Below are 23,221 nucleotides of genomic sequence, written 5' to 3' on the forward strand. Positions count from 1 at the left end.
GAGAAGCCTTTGTTGCCAAATTAGTAGCATCTCGTGGGTATAATCAACACATGAATCAAATAAACCCAGAGATTTGATGGATTGACAGGTTATGAGACACGGAATGGTTGTTATGGATGCGTGAGAAAACACATGGTGTCTAAATGATGTTTGGGTTGACTTCTAGATAGGCACATCAAAGCCCAAGTTTGTATTCATGTGGTTAGTCAACACGGAAAAAAAGTGGAAGTGAGACACCCATAAACCTTGAATGATTAATGGTATGATATTAATGAAGGCATGGTATTGAGTTTGTTGGCTCTCTATTTTGAAGTCATTACATATAAGTCACATTGCGCAGCGGTTTTGTAGTATATACCTGACATTATAAGTTTGAAGTCCGAAAACCATTAGATACAATCATATTTTATTTATTATTGCTTTGTCACTTTGTTAAATGAATGGAGAATATCATTTTGTCGAATCTATTGCCAAATTTAGGCATTCTATAGAGAAATACTTAAAAAAGAGTAATTTGTATAACGATTAATTTGATATTTGGTTTGGATAGTTTTTGGGAACTTTTGGGCTCACTTTTGAGCCAATTTGGAAATCACAAGAAGCTTCATGATTAGGATAATGCATCAAAAGGTTTGAAAAATATTTGTGACATACATTGATGATCAGATTTCTTGATAATCCTTGTATTTTATGGTTATTGTATTTTTCAGTGTGACAAAGTTGTTGATTAGGATTTAACCATGAAGAGTGGATCAATGTATGAATATATTTCGATGGTTTGATTTTTGTTCTGAGATGCATTGAGTTGACTTGTCTGATTTGGAAATATTTGTGTTACTAACGGAAAGGATATATGTACTCATTAATGTAGGTGATGTTGAAAATGTATGTAGGTCGTTAGTAAAATTATGAAGGGTTGTCAAGTTATTTGTATTTATGGGCAACTGATGAGTGCTAGAGTTTACACTATTTCTAACTTGCTTGTTGAATCAGGGTTATATACCTAATTTTTTTATGATAGGTTGATGCAACTTGAATAACAATTTGGTTTGTATTGATATTGAGCATAGGTGGATCCATTCTGTAAATTGTGAAACATGGTCTGCTTGTAAAGAAGGGTAGTAGGGTGGTGTAAGGTAGGAGATTGGAGTCTTCTTTAGGTTAGAGCCTGAGAAAAATTCAAGGCACCAGGGTGGTGCTAGGGTATGTTGGAGTTTGTGCAAGGTGTTGGAGCATCCTTTCAATCGAAGCTCATAAATCGAGAGCGTTGGAGAATCCTTCCACTGGGAGTTGGTAAACCAGGGCGTTGAATCGTCCTTCTAATAGGATTTGGTAAACTAAGGCAGTGGAGCATCCTTCCAGTTGGATTTGGTAAACCGAAGAATTGGAGCGTCTTTTCAGTTCGAGTTGATAAATCAAGAGGTTGGAGCCTCCTTCCAGTTGTAGCAGGAGAGTCTTGGAAGTTGGAGCTTGCTATTGATGTAAATTTTGAAGGCCTATATTAAGGTGATATTAAGAAGTGTTCGATGGTTTTTATCTTGGAAGGGTTTCCACCTAAAAATATTTTTGTACTATATTTGATGTTGTGTATTACTAAATGACGTGATACTAATTAATATTTTATCTAATGATAAAGATAATTAATGCTCTATGAAGTTAAAATTTACTAATTGAAGTGAAATAATGATTCACCCCACACTAAGTATTTCCAACAACCTTTAAGCAAGTGATTGTCATATTCTAATCATCTTAGCCATTAATGTATTTTTATCTCATGATCTTCTTCACCAAGTGATGTATCAATGGATCAAAAGATGTTTTGGCTAGCTCGAAAGAGGGTTTTTGCATATCTAGATTTTTCCTCAAGTGTGACATCTCTGGGCCCATAATACTTTTGAAGGTGTGCATAAGTTCAATGAAATCAATATTTATCACTGGCTTGAAGAATTCTATGGTGCCTATAAATTGATGGTATCAACCAGTGCCTTACTGCCTAAGGAGAATCTATGTTGCTTGCAAATTTTTTGTTTTACTAGGCTGAGTCGAAGATGGGGCTAACTTGTTTATTAGATGGACCATTTAAATCCACTAACAATAGGATTATTATAATTAGGATTGTGAAAATATTGGTCGATGTCCCTACTCAACCCCTCCCCATGAGATTTGAAATTGTAACCTGGTGGGAACTAAACCCCACTAATATATCGCTTGACAAGGAATATCTTCATTACTCACAGATTTGCAAAATCCAACGATATATCACTTGATGATGAGAATATTTTGTTGTTTACAATTCGATTAGCGTTTTATAAATCGTTATAGTAGTGAATTGATAATCATTGGGGGGATTTCAAGGCCCAAATTGAGTAATTACAAGAGGCCATCATTGGGCCTAGTTCTGCACCTAAGCATTGGTCCTGTACAAGGTAGATCTTAACACCAAAGGGAAAAGTTATCATAAAATCCATTAGTTACTTTATTTTTCAAAATTATATAGGGCCTATAAATAAGGCTTGTATACATGTTAAATTAATGGTTATTTCATTATTATCACGCCATATTGGACATCTAGATAAATATTGTAGTTTTGTGGCTCCTTCAAAATTCTAGCAAGGGGAATCACACATGTCATACTTAGAAATGATGCTTGACATAATTCCTAACAAGATTTAATGGCACCCACTCAAGATAGAATTCAATTTACATACGGACTTCCCACTGTGGCATAATTAAGAGGTGACCCAATTCATATGTGAATGTCCACACACACACACACACACACGCATTTTAGTAATGGACCCAAAATGCAATAAATCCTCATCCTTCTCACCATTGTTTTACTAATCGAAGCTAACCCCTTAAAATTGTAACTGTAACACCCTCCTCCCACATCTACCTAGGAAACCAGCTAGACAAGGTAAACATGCGATGAAAGGCCATTATGATATGATTCAGCCTCATCAGTCACATTAAGGAAGTGGAAGTGACGGAAACACACCATACAAACATTCAACATCAGGATTAGGACCCTTAGGAACATTTCCAACCTTTCTACCAACCAACCCCTGGGTCCCACTGATATTTTGGACCACTTGACCTCTGAACACTCTCATTCTATGGGCATGCCAACGTCCAGGGACATCTGGATGCTCTCACAGGCCTGCAAGCCACTGTCTAGAGACTATTTTGCCCAGTTCTGTGCCAACGTCCCCAAGGCTTAAGCCACATTTTCAGGCCCAGAGCCTAGGTCACTGCCCAGAATTGAATGACATGTTCAAAACAGTAAGATAACATGGAAATAACAGTACTATTGCAATTACTTGAATAAGACCTTGATTGGAACCCTACTAGCCATGACACACATTTCGTCAAACATACTATGAATATGTACTCTGCATGTGTAAATAACAAATATGAGCATAGGGGTCTCATACTTATTTGAGATTTTCTATGAGGCATTGTTTCCTTATTACTTGAGCTGCAATTTCATCCATTAGGCCATAGATACACTGTTCATTCATATACAAGTAAAAACATGATGAGAGCCATACATAGCCACTGTCATAATACATATTCATAACCAACATAATAACAACAAAAATGCCAAGGAAACAACAACCATATAATCCACATATAAACCAGTATAATACTCATGAGATAAAAAAGACAAATATCCTCATATTAATAATGCAAAATCCAACCCGGTATGGGACTACCACATTCCACTCGACTGTAGAATGGCTGAGCCAAATATCTCTTCAGCCATTCACCCTCGTGCCATATTCCAGGCATGAATGTGGGATCTCATAAAACACATCAATCAAAACCATCCAGGGCTTCCAGAGGCCAAACCGCCTCAATCCATCAAATAGTGATTCCACCTCCCTGTTGGAGATCATAAAACCATTATCAAATTGGTCTCTACCCAAGCCTTATAGTGCTCCAGAGCATTTGTTCCAACCAAGGCTTACAGGACTAGTAACTCAACCCATAACTGTTTTCGGGCTTCCAGAGTGTTTGTCCAACCAAGGATTCCAGGACAAATAACTCAACCCAAGATGTTACAGGGCTTCCAAAGGTTTTGTCCAACTAGGGCTTTCAGGAAACGACAAGGTTAGGAAAATCCACTATCAATCCAGGCAATCCTCCATGCTAGTGACAAATCATGACCAATAAACCACATGCATGTGCCATGGATGACGAAACTAGTGAGGAAAACATACATGAAACTCGATACCTTCAAGCAAAACCCATTGTACTTGCTGATCCCGATGTCCTCTTGCACTTTTTCTTGCTCCAAAATTCCAAGTATGACACACTCTCCAAGAGTTCTCCAAGAAACTCTAATTGTCAAAGAATTAGAGAAAAAGAGAATAAAGAGAGAGATCCAAAACTGAACTAGCTAATCTTACACTGATCAAGCTTACCCATTGATCCTCATAATCCTTTTTATTAATGAGGCCTCTATTTTCTTCATTTTCCATTCTTTTCCTTGAATTTACTCCTCACATGCAACCTTTGACCTTTCAACTTCCTTTTCTCCTAATTTCAATTAGTTTCATAAATAAATGTGCCAAAAATTCTATTTTCTCTTTCCAATGCCTTAGCCATTTCCTTTGCCATAATAACTTAAATGAACACCCAATAGGATGTATTTCCCACCATTCAGCTTGGAATGCGTGTCCCATCAACCATGATATTATATATTTTAGATGAGTTTTTAACAAGGGTTGTTACAGAACCCTCCCCCTTGGGGGAACACCATCCTCGGTGTTCAATGACACCTATAACCGACAAGACTGTTGAAAATAAGACATACTACCCATGGAGCTTTATAACATAGCTCGTTGCAGTATTTACAATGACCATCTGCTAAAACATGACAAACACACCATTTATTGGAGCTCTATAACACAAATCATTACGGTATTTACAATAACCAAATCTACACGTACAAATTTTCTTCACCCAACAAATAATCATACTATCTATGGAGCTTTATAAACCCAGCACAATACAATATTTACAATAATACACACATATGCCCATATAGTGCCTGCATCCACAACAAGGGAATCCAGAGGCTCACACCTCCACCCTTAAAGTAATATCAGGATTCCATGGAAGTCCAGAATCTACTATCAAAGTCAAATCTGCATCCAATGTCTAGTGATATAATCCTGCGCCACTTTTCCTCTTAGTGAGCAGTTACCAGCGCATTGTTCCAGGGCACATTCCCAATGTGCATCTGATTCCATTTGGAAACGTTGATGACTAAAAAAATCCATCCCCGACCTTCCCTTCTCTGGTACACAGTCCCTCGGGCAATCCGGTCACCCCCTTTCGTGTAGTCACTCACCCTCCAAGTTTCACTGGCACCCCCATCCCGGGTAGTCCATCCCTTGGCAAGGCTTCCTCGCATCGGAAGATACAAAAACCAAGGCATATCCATGCCTCAAAACCATCATATCGGTCATAGCATGCTCATGGAAATCAATAGACACTATTGGGTACCAGTGTCCCACAATGGCCCTGCTCCTTAATACTTTACCAACATACTACTGCATTTTCCAATTCTTTTTGCTGTTGCAAATTCTTGCAATCAATTTCAACCGCCCAACAGGGCATGTTCATGCATTCCTATACCAAGCACATAATTTCCATTATATTTAAAATAAATTGAAATAAATTCACATCATACCTCATTGGTAGATCTTCAATAAGGTACACTTGCAATCCTGTTTGCTTCCTATCACAACAAGTCAAACTAGCATCTTTGATCAAATCATCATGTCTAAACATATCACATCAGGTTAGCTCAAAACATAACCATCATAGATCAAAATCATGAATCACATGCAATCATCATAAACCATAATCATAGATCACATGTAATTAACATAGACCATAATCATAAATCACATGCATAATAAAACTAAAATAAAATACTGATACTTATCCTTTAGTCAATCCTTAGCTTCTACCTTCGTCGTCATTTCGTATGCACATCAGATCAGTTTCCACACCCGACAAACACCCAGTGCCTTATCCTCAACCATGTGCACATACACATAGTGTGCATCACACACATATAACCACACACGACATACAACACACATGCACCTACAATTGACATACCACACATATACCTACACCTAGGGTACAACACAACACATACATACACCTACACGAGATGTATAACATATCACATCCATCTATATTTGATGTACAATGCCACACAATACATGTACCTACACTTGGCGTACAACACAACACAATACATCTATACCTGATGCACAACACCAGAAAATACATGTACCTACACCTAGCGTACAACACAACACAATACATGTATTACACAAAGTACAACACAACGAGTACATGTCATAATACCACAACTACACAATGCACATACATAGTACCTCATCTACACAACACAACATGTATGACATGCACATAATACCACATGTACAACATGTAGAAAGTACCACCTATACACAAAACCACCTGCACAATGTGTACACAACATCACATGTACACGACAACACCTGCACAATGTGTACACAATGCCACATGTACATCATACCACCTATATAATGTGTACACAACGCCAGACGTACACAACACCAGATACACGACATGTACACGACATCACATGTACACATAACCATATGCACGACATGTACACAACACCACCTGCACACAACACCATATGTACACATGCACACAACACCACATGTGCAATCATGAACACAACACCATATGTACATAGTACCAAATGTACAACATGCACACAACACCATATGTACATAGCACTGCATATACAACATGTACATAGTAGACTATGTACATAGCACTATCTATCCAACATGCGCACAACATGATATGCACACAACACCGCATATCCATCATGTGCACAATACAATATGTACACATCACTGCATATCCAACATGTACATAGCACCATCTATACCCAACATTGCATATGCAATATTCACACAACACTATGTTTACCACCTTGTACATAACATTGCATAAACATCATCTACACACCCTATATATACACAACAACGCACACGTACAACATCACATATGCAACATATACAACATATGCACAAAAATAATACCTCACATCCAAAAGCACATTGTCTCTACCAAGACACCTTACTTCCAGTGTCTTATCTATGCTTGTCCCAACATGTTACAGATCACATTCTTTTCATTTCGACGATGTATCCCTCAGTGTTACATGTCATAACGTAAACATAGGCATAATACAGGCATACAATATCAATTCATATCCACCTGATACTGACCTCATATATTTTTCATGACTACTCTTCCCACTTGATTCCCATAATACCAGGAACCTCATCATGTCATTCACCTGCATAAGCAATCATTCCTCCGCAAGAATGATCCTTGATAACCCTGTCCGACAGTGACATAGATACATAGATACATATACATAAATATTAGCATGAAACAATCATGATCATGTTAGACAACGACATACATACACATGTATATATACATATAAACATTAGCATTAATAATCATGATCCATAATGCCCCTGTCAGACATGACATACATATATACATACATGTATACCCATACAGACATCAACATAATCATGATCACAACTTAATTACTAGATATCATAAGGTCAAGGTTAAGAGAACTCCCTTTATGCGTGCAACACATGCGCAACATCGAGAACAACAATTCCCAACATAGCCAAGACATATGACGCCTCAAATCCATTCACCTTACCTTTCTTGATTACCTTTGTAACAACCTTGGTGAAAATTCCATGTAGTAAAAGTTAAAAACAATAACCACGGTTGATGGGACACTTATTCCTAGCTGAATGTTGGGAAAGACATCCTAGGGGGTGTTCATTTGGTTGTGTATGGCTAAGAAAATTGGCAAAGGAAATGGCTGAGACTTTGGAAAGGAAAAATGGCATTTTTGGCACAATTATTTATGAAAAAAATGGAAATTAGGAGAAAAAGGAGGTGAAAGGTCACAAGTTGCATGTGAGGAGGAAAATGAAGGAAAATAATGGAAAATGAAGAAAATAGAGGCCTCATTCATAAAAAGGCTTCTGAAGATCAGTTGGTAGCCTTTTTTTAGTTGAGTTTTGGAGGTCTCTCATTATTCTCTCTCTCTTTGTCACTTTTGGATACTTAGAGTTTCTTGGAGAACTTTGGCATTGGAGCAAGAAAGGAAAAGAATGCAAGAGAAAGCAAAGATCAAGCAGGGAAAGGCAAGATCGAGCAACTACAATAGGATTCATTATAGGTATTGACTTGCATGTGTATTTTCCTTGCTAGATTTGGCATGCATGGGATTGCATGTGTTTCTTTTCTACCATGGCATGGGTTTTTCCAAGTGTGACAGTATTTTCAGCTTAGCCTTGCCATTTCCTGCTAGCTTTGATTAGATGGGTTCTCTCATTCAGTTTATGTGGGATTTTCGGATTGGATTCAAAGCTGAGTGGGGTGGATCTTTGAATTGACAAACACATGGTCTAGTGGTCCCTGAACCAGACTGAGGATCATGAAGCCACTGGCCTAGTAACACGTGAATTAGACTGTGGGTTGCCGTAAATCCTTGCCGGTGAATGGCCGGATATATGGTAAAGCCAAGAGGTAGACTTTCTCTCAATTGGGCCTAGTGATCCTGGGATGGGATGCATGGTAAAGCCTGGAGAGTATGTATCGGTGTAGGGCCCAGTGATCCCTGGATCAGACTGTGGATGCATTATAAAGCATGATAGACTAGGAGGCACTCAAATTCCTCACGGTGTAGATGGAGAAATTCGGTGGCATCATGTTGATTGGTGTTTTTTTTTTGGTGTGTTCTATGAGTACCACATTCATGCTTTGAATATGGCATGGGGGTGATTGGATGAAGAGAGACTTGGCTCAACCAATCTATGGTTTGGTGGAATGTGGTGGTCCCATCTCTGGTTGGTTCATTGCATTCATTAATGAGAAATTCATTCCCTTGATTTTAATTTGTAAATGTACTGATGTATATGTTGATCTTGATCACTGATATGTTTATGGTATCTCTATTCCTATTATGCCGGTTATATGCATGTTTTAAGACAACAACTATGTATGGCTCTCAACATTTTTTTACTTGTATATGAATGGATAATGTGTTTATGACCTAATAGAAGATAATGCAACAATTGACATAAGGGAACAATGGTTCATAGCGATTCTCAGATAAGTATGAGATTCCTGCACTTAATTCTATTGTTTACACATGTATGTTACAGGTTGATGATGTTTTTGACGAAATGCTTGTCATGGCTAGTAGGGGTCTAGTTATGGTCTTGTTCAACTTAATGCTTTTGCATCATCATTTCCTTGTACTTTTACTGAATTCAAGCTATCATTCCATTTTGGGTAGTGGCTTAGGCTTTAGGCTTGAAAAAGTGCCGTAAATCCAGGGGCCGTTGGCACAAAACTGGCAATTTTGGTCTCTGGTCACTGGCAAGCAAGCCTGTGAGAGCCACTTTAGGTTGTTGGTCACTCCCTTGCCCATAACATGAGAGTGACTATGGCCTAAGAGATCCAAAAAAATAGTGGGACCTAGGGACAGGTTGTCTAAGTGGCTGACATGTCTCTTGAGGGTTTTGTTGCTGATGTTGGATGATTGTGTGTGATGTTCCATTGATTTCACTTCCTTAAGGTCACATAGGAGGTCAAATATGATCATAGTAGCCTCTCATCTCATGTTTACCCCGGTTGGCATGGTTGCTTGGGTATATGTGGCAGGAGGGTGTTACAGAGTGGTATCAAAGCATGGTTTAACTCTTGGATTGAATGGGTGGTGTGCGTTGGTCATGCATGCATGTTAGTTGCATGTGTGTCTCTTACACTTGCATTTCATATGCTTGCTGCATTTTCTTGATGATTGATTATGGTTGTAGTATGGTTGATATGGATAATTTGATATTGATCTTTTGGAATGTATTTGTCATGAGTATGTGACTAGTTGCATATGGTTACATGTCACTTACATGTTGATTTTATTTCACCTACATACATCCTTGTATGTTAGGTTACATTCTTGAATATTTGATTACATGTATCAATATTGTAGGTTGATTACAAGAATTGATCGCTTATGTTCGACTACATGCATTTATGCGTATGTGTAGTTGATTCAACATTGCTTATGCATGTTGTTGGTTGCATGTGGCAATGTGTATAATGGAGTAATGGTTGTTCTCATGCATGAGGTCATAGAATTCATTGTTGATATGGCCTTTCATTGATGTCTGGACCCTAACTAGAGTGATTCTTATGTGTTGATACGTTTATTTATGTATGTCTATATGTTGTTATGATTATGTTATACATGTATCACGTTGATTTGGCGATCTTGCAGACAAGGTATCCTCCCCGAGCTATACTAAGCTACGTCGATTTATTGTTATTTAGTTTATCTAACATATTATGCATTGCTGGAAGAGATAAAATGATTAGCAATATGGTTGACTACAAAGACTCTCCCTACAAATCCGAAGAGCAATATGGTGTTGGGAACTCTTCCGATTTGGGAGTTACATTGAGAAGTTTGAAGGAAGAGATAAGGAAATGTAACGCAGATAATGAACGGATCATACGAGCACAAGAGAAGTAAGCAGAGGTCAATGTTATACTTCTTTAGAGTTTGTTAGACTTGCAGCGATAAGGGCCACTCCAGATCAGCCATGGATATGGGGATGGCACTAATGGGGCATATGGCAGTAGGTATCCTGGTAGACACATGTTGAATAGATCTGACACAGTGATAGATGGTAGGTTGATGGAGACTCCAGATATGAGGGGCGATGAGTACATGTAGGTTTTAACCCCGTACAGAAATTACCTGCATGTGAATTCTAAAACACAGAAAATAAACAATGCGAGAGCATAACACATAAAACACATATACACAGAGATTTTCCCCTGGATCCCAAAACTGGGACTACTAGCTTGGATTTTTCATTATAGTCCTTTCAATGTTACAATACATATTTATACATGCCGAAGCATCCAATACCATGGACCGAAAACCATCATGTCTAAAACCATGGACCGAAAACCATCGCGTCCAAAACCATGTGCGAAAACCATGCACAAAACCATAGGTAGGTCTACCCAACCTAATATAGGGTCCAAATTTTTTTCCCTATCCACCCCCTTCAAACCCCTCGGACAGGGGGGACTGCCACCCCCCCTGTGATCCCCCCCATTGTGCAATCGATGCAATGAAGGAGGGGTTCCGGACCCCCTCTAACCCCCCCCCCCCCCCTTACGTGGAAAGAATATAACACAACCCGACCATTCTCCCACTTGTTGTTTTCTTTCCACAGGGGGTCACAGGAGAGCGGAGTCATTTATCCAGCCCTGAAACGCCCATTGTTTCTCTACATCAAGAGAACTTCTCAGAGCTCACAGATTTTTTCAATGCATTTGTAATATTATTCAAAGTGGCCACCTTTACCAGCAACACCTTTTTGTCTTCTATCATATCCCTCACAAAGTGATACTGAACATCAATGTGCTTTGTCTTTGAATGGTAAGCAAGGTTCTTTGCCAAGAAAATTCCACTTTGGCTATTATATTCTATCCTTATAGCTCCTTGTACTAACCCCATACTTGAACACAATCTTTGCAACCAAACTGCTTCCGTGCTTGCATGAGTGGCTGCCATGTATTCTGCCTCTGTAGTTGATAGTGCCACTACAGATTATTTTTACTCATCTAACTGACTGCACCTCCAAATAGGTTAAACACATACCCACTTGTAGATCTTCTCTGATCCAGATCTCTAGCCCAGTCTGCATCAACAAAGCCACAAATATCCAATACTCTGTCCAATCCTGGTCTTCCTTGGTAGCACAAACCATAATCACTAGTGCCATGCAAATACCTGAACACCTGCTTCACTATTGTCCAGTGCTCCTTCCCTGGTTTTGACATAAACCTGCTCAATACTCCCACTGCATGTGCAATGTCTAGTCTAGTACAGACCATTGCATATGCTACCGACTGCACTTGCATATGGAACACGGGACATGTCCTCTTCCTCTTCTTGTGTCTTGGGACACTGTTCGGCAGATAACTTTACACCTACAGGAATAGGAACCTTCACCGATTTACTATCCTGCATATTAGGCATCTGCAGTATTGTCTCGACATACTTCCTCTAGTTTAACCAGAGCTTCCTCTAGTTTAACCAGAGCTTCCTCTTTGCCCAATCTCTTTTAATTTCCATGCCCAAAATATAGTTTTCAGCACCAAGATCTTTCATGTCGAATTTGGAGGACAATTGGGTCTTCAAATCCTGGATAATTTCTTTGTCATTTCCAACCAGCAACATATCAGCTACATACAAGACCAGATAAATAACATGGTCACCAATTAATTTAAAATACACACAGTGATTTGCTTTTCTTCTGGTGAAGCCAAGTCCCCATATAAATGTATCAAATTTCTGATACCACATCCTTGGTGACTGTTTTAACCCATACAGAGACTTCTTTAATTTGCATACCAATTCTTTCTTACCCTTCACCGCAAAATTTTCAGGTTGCTTCATGTAGATCTCCTCTTCCAAATCCCCGTGAAGAAATGTTGTCTTCACATCCATCTGTTCTACCTCAAAATCAAAAGCAACAACAACAAATAACAGTAATCTAATAGAAACTACCTTGGCAACAGGAGAAAAAATATCACCAAAATCAATTCTTGACACCTGGGAATAACCTTTTGCTACCAACCGAGCTTTGTATTTCTCCACCTTTCCTTCTGCATTTGTCTTCTTCTTGAACACCCATTTGTTGCCAATGGGTTTCCTTCCAGCTGGCAACTCCACCAGATCCCAAGCCTCATTTTTGTGCAAAGATGCCATTTCATCAACCATGGCCTCTTTCTAGAGTTTGCCATCCTCTGAATGGGATCATCGTTAGTAATAGATAAAGCAAAATTTGAACAGAAAGCAAATGAACTATACCTTTCTTGTTTCCTTATTTCTCGAACTAATCTTCTCACACCCGGAGTTTGTGACTCTTCATCTTCTGATTCCTCTTCTGCTGTAGAGTCTGATTCTTCCTCCTTAAGCTCAAACTCTATCTTCTCAGGTTCCTTTGGTTGGAATTCATGTTTAATAACATCTTTCACCTCTCTAAACACTACATCTCGGTTGTACACAACCTTCCTTATTACTGTGTTCCAAAGCTTATAACCCTTTAAACCATCCTTATACCCAATAAAGATGCATTTTTCAGATTTACTATCCAACTTGGTTCTTTTCTCTTTTGGAACATGTACATATGCATCACATCCAAATAACCTCAGATGTGAAAGAGAGGGTTTCTTACTAGTCTATACCTCTTGTGGAGTCTTATCCTCCAACGCTAATGAAGGTGATTTATTGACTAGGTAACATGTTGTCTCCACCGCCTCTGCCTAGCATTCTTGTCCTAACCCGACACCACTGAGCATGCTTCTTGCCCTTTCCATCAATGTCTTGTTCATTCTTTCTGCAACTCCATTTTTCTCAGGTGTGTATGGAGTAGTCTTCTGCCATGCTATACCACACTTCTTATAGAATTATTCAAATTCCTTGCTGCAAAACTCTCCACTGTTATCTGACCTCAGCACCTCTATCTTCTTCTCTGTCTAGTTTTCCACCAAAGCCTTAAATTCTTTAAACCTGTCAAAGACTTCAGATTTCTTCTTAAAGAACTATATCCATGTATTCCTTGAGAAGTCATCTATAAATGATACATAGTACACAGACTTATCCAGTGATGGAACCTTCATAGGTCCAAACACATCACTGTGCACAAGCACTAATATCTGTTTCGCCCTCTTACCACCAGAGGGCAAACTCACCCGATTCTGCTTCCCATATACACAATTTTCACAGAAATCAAAATCCAGAGAGCTATTACTCATACCTTCTACCATACCTTTACCATGAAGCATTCAAAGGCCCTTCTCTCCAATATGTCCAAGCCTTTAATGCCACAACATGGTGTTCTCTCCAGGGACCACTAGATTTTTCTGCTCCACTTTCAGGAACCACATAATTGTTGCACCCATCAACAACAGTGCTACCTTGCAGCTTGTACAAAGTTCCAATCTGAACTCCCTGCATCAATACCAGTGCTCGTTGAACCATCTTGCAGGTATCCTTCTCGAACACTGTTTTTACACCTGCATCATCCAACTTGCTTATAGAAATCAAATTTCTGGCCAATGTAAGAATATGCAGAACACCCGAAAGTGTCCTAACCCTTCCACCTTGCAACTTCAACTTTACTTTTATGTGACCAATGATTCTAGCCTTCCTATCATCCCCTAAGAAGACATCACCACCATCGTATTTCTCATACTCGCAGAACCACTCTCTATGGGGAGTGAAGTGAAAGGATGCACTTGAGTCAATCAACCATGCCTCATGATCTACATGTGTACTTGAAGAAGCCAAGTACACATCCCGACCTTCATCTGAGGTGGTTTTCGCCTCTGCAGAAGGAGCATCATCAGATCCATTTCCTTTATCAGGAGCTTTAGATTTACAAGCACTTTTGTAGTGCCCTTCCTTTCCGCATTTCCAGCACACCACCTTTACAGGTTTTCCTAGAGATTTAGATCTCCCACTCGATGAATTATTTTTGTTTCTATTGTGGGACCATCCTCGTACAAACAAGGCATCACCATTCTGGCTCTCCATATTTTTCCATCTCATCTCCTCCGTCAGCAAGGATGAGAGTAGTTCATCAAACTGCAAGGCAGTTGCATTGCTACCTATTGCAATAACTAGACTATCCCACGAATCTGGTAGAGAACACAACAAACTAATGCACTTATCTTCATCTGAAATTTTAATATCAACAGATAATAATTGACTTACCACAGTATTAAATGCGTTCAGATGCTCTATCACCGAGTCTCCATCTTTCATCCTTAGGTTATACAACTTTTTCCATAGGAACAGTTTATTCACTGGAGACTTAGATTGGTACAAAGTCCCTAACTTATCCCACAAAGCCTTAGCCGTAGCTTCCCTGATACATTCAACAATACTGAATCTGAGACACATAATCATATTGTGCTCTTTGCCTTCCGCCAACTTCTTCCATTCTTCATCGGACACTCCCATTGGTTTAGTACCCAAATCTACCATGATCTACTGATCTTTATCCACCAACAGATCCTCCATCTTGAGTTTCCACAAATCAAAACTCTGACCATTAAATTTCTCGATCTCTATCTTTCCACTGCTTGCCATCTTCTTTCACCACTAGAATTGATCTTGCAGATCTCCCACTGAATAGGGTCTACGACAGGCCCGAGCGAAACCCCTCAGCAACAAAGGCGTCCCCTCGAAGCCAAAACATCTCTGATACCAAATGTAGGTTTTAACCCCGTACAAAAATTACTTGCATACGAATTCTAAAACACAGAAAATAAACAATGCGAGAGCATAACACATAAAACACATATACACAGAGATTTTCCCCTGGATCCCAAAATTGGGACTACCAGCTTGATTTTTTCATTATATTCCTTTAAATGTTACAATACATATTTATACATGCCAAATAATCCAATACCATGGACCGAAAACCATCGCGTCCAAAACCATGTGCGAAAACCATGCACAAAACCATAGGTAGGTCCGCCCAACCTAAGATAGGGTCCAAAAATATTTTTTCTGGGGTGCTGCCCCAAACCCCGTAGAGAGGGGCTACCGCCCCCCTCAAACCCCCCGGACAGGGGGGCTACCGCCCCCCCTGTGACCCCCCCGCTGCACAATCAATGCAACGAAAGGGGGGGCTCCGCCCCCCCCTCTAACCCCCCAGTTAACTATGTAGGTTAGTCATGGAAAGAATATAACACAGCCCAACAGTACAGATACTATTCTAGTTAAGGTTCTGATAGACATCATGTTTGTCATTACTATCATCCTTACATGAGGAATGATAGGGGATACTTTCCGGATGAATTTAAGAAAGAAAAACCACCTACTTTTGATGGACATGTGAAGTAGCTGGAAGAGGCAGAGGCTTGGATACTTGGGATGAACAAATTATTTGAGTTGCATGAGTACACAGAGAACATGAAGGCCAAAATAGCTATCTTCATCTTTAAAGGCAAAGTAGAAAATGTTGGGAAGATGTTAAGCAGGTTAGAAACATTAGGACAGATGATTTGAGTTGGTAGGAATTCAAGAGGCTTTTCAGGAAGAAATACTTGTCAGAAAGATACTACGACAGTAAGCCTAAATAATTTTATGAGCTAAAGATGGGATCAATGACAAATGAAGAGTACATGACCAAGTTTCTAGAGCTATTAAGGTATGTACTATATCTTACTGATACGAAGGCTAAAGTTCAAAGATTTGTCAGTGGTTGGCCATTAACATTTAGAGATCAAATTGAGTATGATGAGCCTTGGTCACTTGAGGAAGTCATTGAGAAATTGAAGCATTGTTATGAACAATCAAAGCGTAAGAATGAATCTCAGCATGGATGGAAGGGAAAAGGTAAAGGTAGAGGTAAATGGCAGACTAAGAGAATAAGGCCTCAGAATGTAGATGGGAAAGAAAATGTGGCAGCACAAAAGAGATTTAATGCAGCTAGATAGGGACATGGGTCACAACAATAGCAACAACAACATAGAGGTGAGGGCACTGGTTTGTTGGAGTGCTAGACATGTGGTGAGGAACACCTTAGGGAGATTGTACGCAGTATCAGGATGGATGACATAAGATATACAATGCACAAGTGGTGCATATTGTTGGGGATGTTGGTCAGAGTATTCGATGTATCTATGAAGTAGTGGACAACATGCAGGCAGAACACCAGGCATCTATCATTAAGATGAACGGTAAGATTTGTGATTAGGTTATTTCTATTTTGATTGAACCTAGATCTAATTATAGCTATGTTAGTCCTGACTTGGTGGATAAGTATGGTTTGAGTAAGGAATTGCATGCAGAGTCTTGGTTAGTGCAGTTGGCTACAGGTACAAAGAAGTGAGTTCATCATTGGGTAAGAGCTTGCACATTTTATTTGAGTGGTATGCCTACAACAACACATTTAAATATATTATCGTTGGGATCATATAGTATGTTGTTGGGTGTGGATTGGTTGTATCTTTATAGAACCAAGGTAGACTGTTATGACAAATCTATTGAGTGTGTTGATGACAATGGGGAACCAAGGGTCTTGTAGTGTAAGAAGAAAGCCACATCAGTTAGGATGGTGACAATTATGCAAAAAAAGTGTAGCCGCAGGAAAGGGTGTATGTTATTTGCAATACACATTTCTAGTGATAAGGGTAAGGAGGTTGAGGATGCAGATGTGTTGAGAAGGTACCCAGTTTTGCAGTAGTTTCAAGATGCATTTCCTAAGGACAATATAGAGTTTCCACCTCACAGGGAGGTATAATTTTCTATTGAGTGCCAGGGGTAGCTCCAACATCAAAATAACCTTACAGGACAAGCACACCTAAGTTGGTCAAGTTAAAATTGTAGTTGAAGGAAATGTTGGACAAGGGATACATTAGGCCAATTGTATCACCTTGGGGTGCACCGATCTTGTTTGTGAAGAAGAAAGATGGAACTCTCAGACTATGCATCGATTACAGGAAGTTGAACAAAGTGAACATCAAGAATAGGCACCCTTTGCTAAGGATTGATGACTTATTGGATCAGCTGAAGGGAGCAACAGTGTTCTCAAAGATTGACCTGAGATACGGATACCATCATGTATACATCAAAGAGGAGGACATTTACAAGATTTCGTTCCGAACCAGGTATAGGTTTATGAGTTCATTGTTTTTCCATTTTTCTTGACTAATGCTCTAGCTACATTTATGTGTTTGATGAATAGTGTGTTGCATCCATATCTGGATAAGTTCATTATTGTGTTCATTGATGATATACTGGTATATTCTAAAAATGAGGAAGAGCATGCCGATCATTTAGCAGTAGTGTTGAGGGAGCATCAGTTGTATGCTAAGCTCAACAACTGTAGTTTCTTTCAGAGTGAGGTACATTACTTGGGACATGTTTTATCCAAGGAAGGAATTGCAATAGATCTAGATAAGATAAGGGCCGTCATGGAGTGGGTAGCTCCTGAGAGTGTGAATGAGGTGAGATTTTTCATGGGTTTGGCAGGATATTATGGGAGGTTCATCAGGAAGTTCTCGTAGATTTTTTATCCTATCACGTCATTGCAAAGGAAAGATAAGAAGTTCGAATGGACAGAGGAGTGTGAGGCTAGCTTTGAGAAACCTAAGAAGTTGTTGACACATGCACCAATGTTACAGATTACAGATCCGGACAAAGAGTTTGTGGTATGCAAAGATGTTAATGCAAGAAAGGGCTTGGTAGAGTCCTTATGCAAGATGGACAGGTGGTATGTTATGAGTCCCAGAAAATAAACAAGCACGAGTAGAACTACTAGACACACGATCTTGAGTTAGCAATGATCATACATGCTTTGAAGATGTGGAGACACTATCTTCTTGGAAAGAGGTTTGTACTTATTAGTGATCACATTGGGTTGAGGTATTTGTTTGACCAACCGAATCTGAATGTCAGGCATGCTAGATGGTTGGCCACGATCATTGAGTTTGGTTTCGAGATCAAGTACATCAAAGGTAAAGAGAATAGGGTGGCAGATGCTCTCAGCAGATGGGTATAGGTACATCACTTGGCAGCTATGAGCTCCTATGGGACGAACTTATAGGATAGGATCTTGCAGGCAGGTCAACAGAATGTCAGGTATATGGAGATTGTTCATAGGTTGCAATAGGATGTTGGTACATGTACAAGTGATAGTACATGTATATGTAGTAGGTACAGGTGGAAGTAAAGGTAATTGCACAGGTATAGGTACAGGCACAAGTGCACAGGGTATGGATTATTGTCTTGTAGTAGATGGATTGGTCAGGTTTCGAGACAGGATATATGTACCAGATAGCAGCGAACTCAAGAAGGTGATATTGAGGGAGTTTCATGCGAAACCTTATTTAGGTCACCCAGGTTATCATAAGACATTGACAATGGTGAAGAGATTATACTACTGGTCGAATTTGAAGAGGGATGTAGCAAAGTTTGTGGCGAGGTGTTTTGACTGTCAGCGAGTGAAAGCAGAGTGTAAACATCTAGGTATATTGCTACAATCCATCATGATTCTAGATTGGAAATGGGAGGTTATTTCCATGGATTTCATCACAGGGTTGCCGAAGATAGTGAAGCAACATGGTTCCATCATGGTCATTGTGAACAAATTAACAAAGGTTGCACACTTCATTCCTGTGAAGTTTACATTCTCAGCTAGCGATGTGGCACAAGTATTCATTAGATATGTAGTTATATTTTGTAGAATTTCTTCTGGATACATCGCATTAGGTTTCTTTATAATCGACGTTTCAAACCAGCAATGATGGTTCATCTTCAGGATATGAAAGATTGTTAAAAGACTGATCTCATTTTTCCAAATATATAGAGATGTATGAGATGTTTAGCCGACAGATATTAGGATTTGTTAATTATAATTTTAATTGTTTTATTATATTTTGTTAATTTTGATTTTATTTGTGAAATTTAGGGTTTTTAAAATTGTGACAGAATTAATTTAATTATTCTTTTTTTTAAATTATTATAGAATTGTCATTTTTATTAGGGTTATGGTTTTATTAACTGTATTTGTATTATGTATTTTAATTATATTTATTTTGATTAATATTGTAATTATTTTTATTAGGGTTATGGTTATTTTTATATGGTTATGGTTAATTAATTATTTATTTTTATTAGGGTTATGGTTATATTGCATGGTGTTACAAATAATATTGTGTCAGACAGGGATGCGAAGTTCACTTCCAAGTTCTGGAAGGAGTTATTTGCAGGTTTGGGCACAAAGTTTCCCTTTAACACAACTTATAATTCGTAGAAAAATGGACAGATAAAGAGGGTCAACAGGATATTGGAGGACATGTTGATGATGTATGTGATGTATCAACAACAAAAGTGGGAAGAGTGTCTCCCTTTGGTAGAGTTTGCATACAACAACGGTTATCAGGAGTCATTGAGGATGAGTCCTTTTGAGGCATTGTATGGGCGGAGTTGTAACACTCCTATCAGCTGGATTGATATGGTTTGCAGGGTATTGACTTGACCAGATATGTTGGCGGACATGGAACAGGAAATGCACGTGATCAAGAAGAATCTAAAGGCAGCACAGGATAGGCAGAAGAGTTATGCAATAGGAACAGGTTGTTCAAGGAGTTCTAGGTTGGAGAACAAGTTACTTGCGCATCAAACCGAGGAAGAGCTCCTTGTGGATTGGATCATGTGCCAAGCTGCCACCATGGTTTTGTGGACCCTTTAGTATTATTGAGAGGATTGGGCCAGTAGCCTATCGAATTGCACTGCCTCTGACAGTGAAAGTCCACGATGTTTTCCATGTATCTTTTCTTAAGAAGTATGTTAAGGATATTGATCATGTGATTGACTGGTTTGTATTGCATGTGGAACCAGATGGAGAATTCTAGCCAAAGCCTCAGTGTATATTGCATAAAAAGGTGCTCATGCTCTGGAACCAAGCAAGTTAAAGTGCAATGGGAGCACTTTGGCCCCGATGAAGCTACATTGGAGATGGTGGATTAGATGGAGGCTACGTATCCTTCCTTGTTTTCCGATTGAGGTAAAGCAACTTCGATATGGTGGTTTGGTTTATGCTTAATGGTGGTCGATATATGCTTTATGGTGGTTTGACATGTGCTTTATGGTGGTTTGATATATTCTTTATGGTGGTTTGGTATGTGCTTTATGGTGGTTTGGTATATTCTTTATGATGGTTTAGTATATGTTATATGATGTTTTGATATATGCTTAGATATGGGTTTAGTATATGTTTTGATGTATGATTTGGTATATATTTTTGGTAATGTTTCTATATGTACACATGTATATGGATGTAAATACTACCATGAGCTATGTTATAAATCTCCACTATGCAGTATCAGTGTTATGTAATTATGATTATGTTGTCGTGTTGCTATGCTATCATGTTGTTATGTTATCTTGATGTAATGATGTCACGTGGTTTGAAACTCAGCAGGATGATCATTGTAAATACCATAATGATCTGTGTTATAAATCTCCACTATGTGATATGTTATCATGTTTTCATGATGTTTTGTTTTGAGTAGATATTTCATTGTAAATAATGCATCGAGCTATATTATAAATCTCCATGAGCAGTATTTCTTCTTTCATCAGGTTGCTGAGGTATATGTGTGATTGAGTACCAAGGATGTGTCCCCCAAGGGGGAGGGTTTTGTAACAGCCCTGGTGGAAATTCCCTTTAATAAAAGTTAAAAACAATAACCACGGTTGATGGGACACTTATTCCAAGCTGAATGTTGGGCAAGACATCTTAGGGGGGTGTTCATTTGGTTGTTTATGAATTGGGAAATTGGAAAAGGCAATGGCTAAGGATTTGGAAAGGAAAAATGGCATTTTTGGCACAATTATTTATGAAAATAATTGAAATTAGGAGAAAAAGGAGGTTAAAGGTCACAGGTTGCGTGTGAGGAGGAAAATGAAGGAAAATAATGGAAAATGAAGAAAATAGAGGCCTCATTCATAAAAAGGCTTCTGAGGATTATTTGGTAACCTTTTGTCAGTTGAGATTTGGAGCTCTCTCATTATTCTCTCTCTCTCACTCACTCTTGGACACTTAGAGTTTCTTGGAGCACTTTGGCATTTGAGCAAGAAATACAAAGAAGGCAAGAGAAAGCAAAGATCAAGCAGGGAAAGGCAGGATTAAGCAACTACAATAGGCTTCATTGCAAGTATCGACTTGCATGTGCATTTTCCTTCCTATATTTGGCATGCATGGGATTGCATATGTTTCTTTTCTACCATGGCATGGGCTTTTCCAGGTGTGACAATATTTTCAGCCTAGGCTAGCCATTTCCTGATAGCTTTGATGAGATGGCTTCTCTCATTCGGTTTATGTGGGATGGCCAGATTGGATTCAAAGCTGAGTGGGGTGGATCTCCGAATTGACAAACACATGGTCTAGTGGTTCCTAAACTAGACTAAGGTTCACGAAGCCAGTGGCCTAGTAACCCCTAAAACAGACTGTGGGTTGCGCTAAAGTCATATTGTGTGCCTCGGTGGGCCAAGGAATCCTTTTCGGTGAATGACGCAATATACGATAAAGCCAAGAGGTGGGTTTTCTCTCTATTTGGCCTAGTGATCCCGAGATGGGATGCAAGTAAATCTTGGAGAGTTTGTCTTGGTGTACGGCTTAGTGATCCTTGGATCAAACTGTGGATGCATTGTAAAGCTTGATAGACTAGGAGGCACTCAAATTCCTCACGGTGTAGGCAGAGAACTCCAGTGGCATCCATGTTGATTTGTGTTTTTCTGGTGTGTTCTATGAGTCCCACATTCATGCTTGGAATATGGGATGAGGGTGATCGGCTGAAGAGAGACTTGGCTGAACCAATCTATGGTCGGGTGGAACATGGTAGTCCCATCTCTGGTTGGTTCATTGCATTCATTAATGAGAAATTCATTCCCTTGATTTTCATGTGTAAATGTACTGATGTATATGTGGATCTTTATGGTTGATATCTTTATGGTATTTTTGTTCCTATTATGCTGGTTATATGCATGTTTTATGACAACAACTATGTATGGCTCTCAACATGTTTTTACTTATATATGAATGGATAATGTGTCTATGGCTTAATATGGCTTAATAGAGGATAATGCGACAATTGACATGAGGGAACAATGGTTCATAACGATTCTCAGATAAGTATGATATCCCTACACTTAATTTTTTTGTTTACACCTGTAGGTTACATGTTGATGTTGTGTTTGACGAAATGCCTACCATGGCTAGTAGGGGTCTGGTTATGATCTTGTTCATCTTAATGATTTTACATTGTTGTTTCCCTGTAATTTTACTTATTCCAAACTATCATTCCATTCTGGGTAGTGGCTTGGGCTTTGGGCCTGAAAAAGTGGCTCATATCCTGGGATCGTTGGCACATAACTATAAATTTTTGTCTCTAGTTGTTGGTAAGAAAGCCCGTGAGAGCGACTTTAGGTTGCTGGTCGCTCCCTTTCCCATAGCATGAGATAGACTATGGCCTAAAAGATCTA

Source organism: Pinus tabuliformis, chromosome 4_1, assembly GCF_031772625.1.
Source record: "Pinus tabuliformis cultivar Carrire ecotype Pingquan chromosome 4_1, CPIR1, whole genome shotgun sequence".
Lineage (NCBI taxonomy): Eukaryota > Viridiplantae > Streptophyta > Pinopsida > Pinales > Pinaceae > Pinus > Pinus tabuliformis.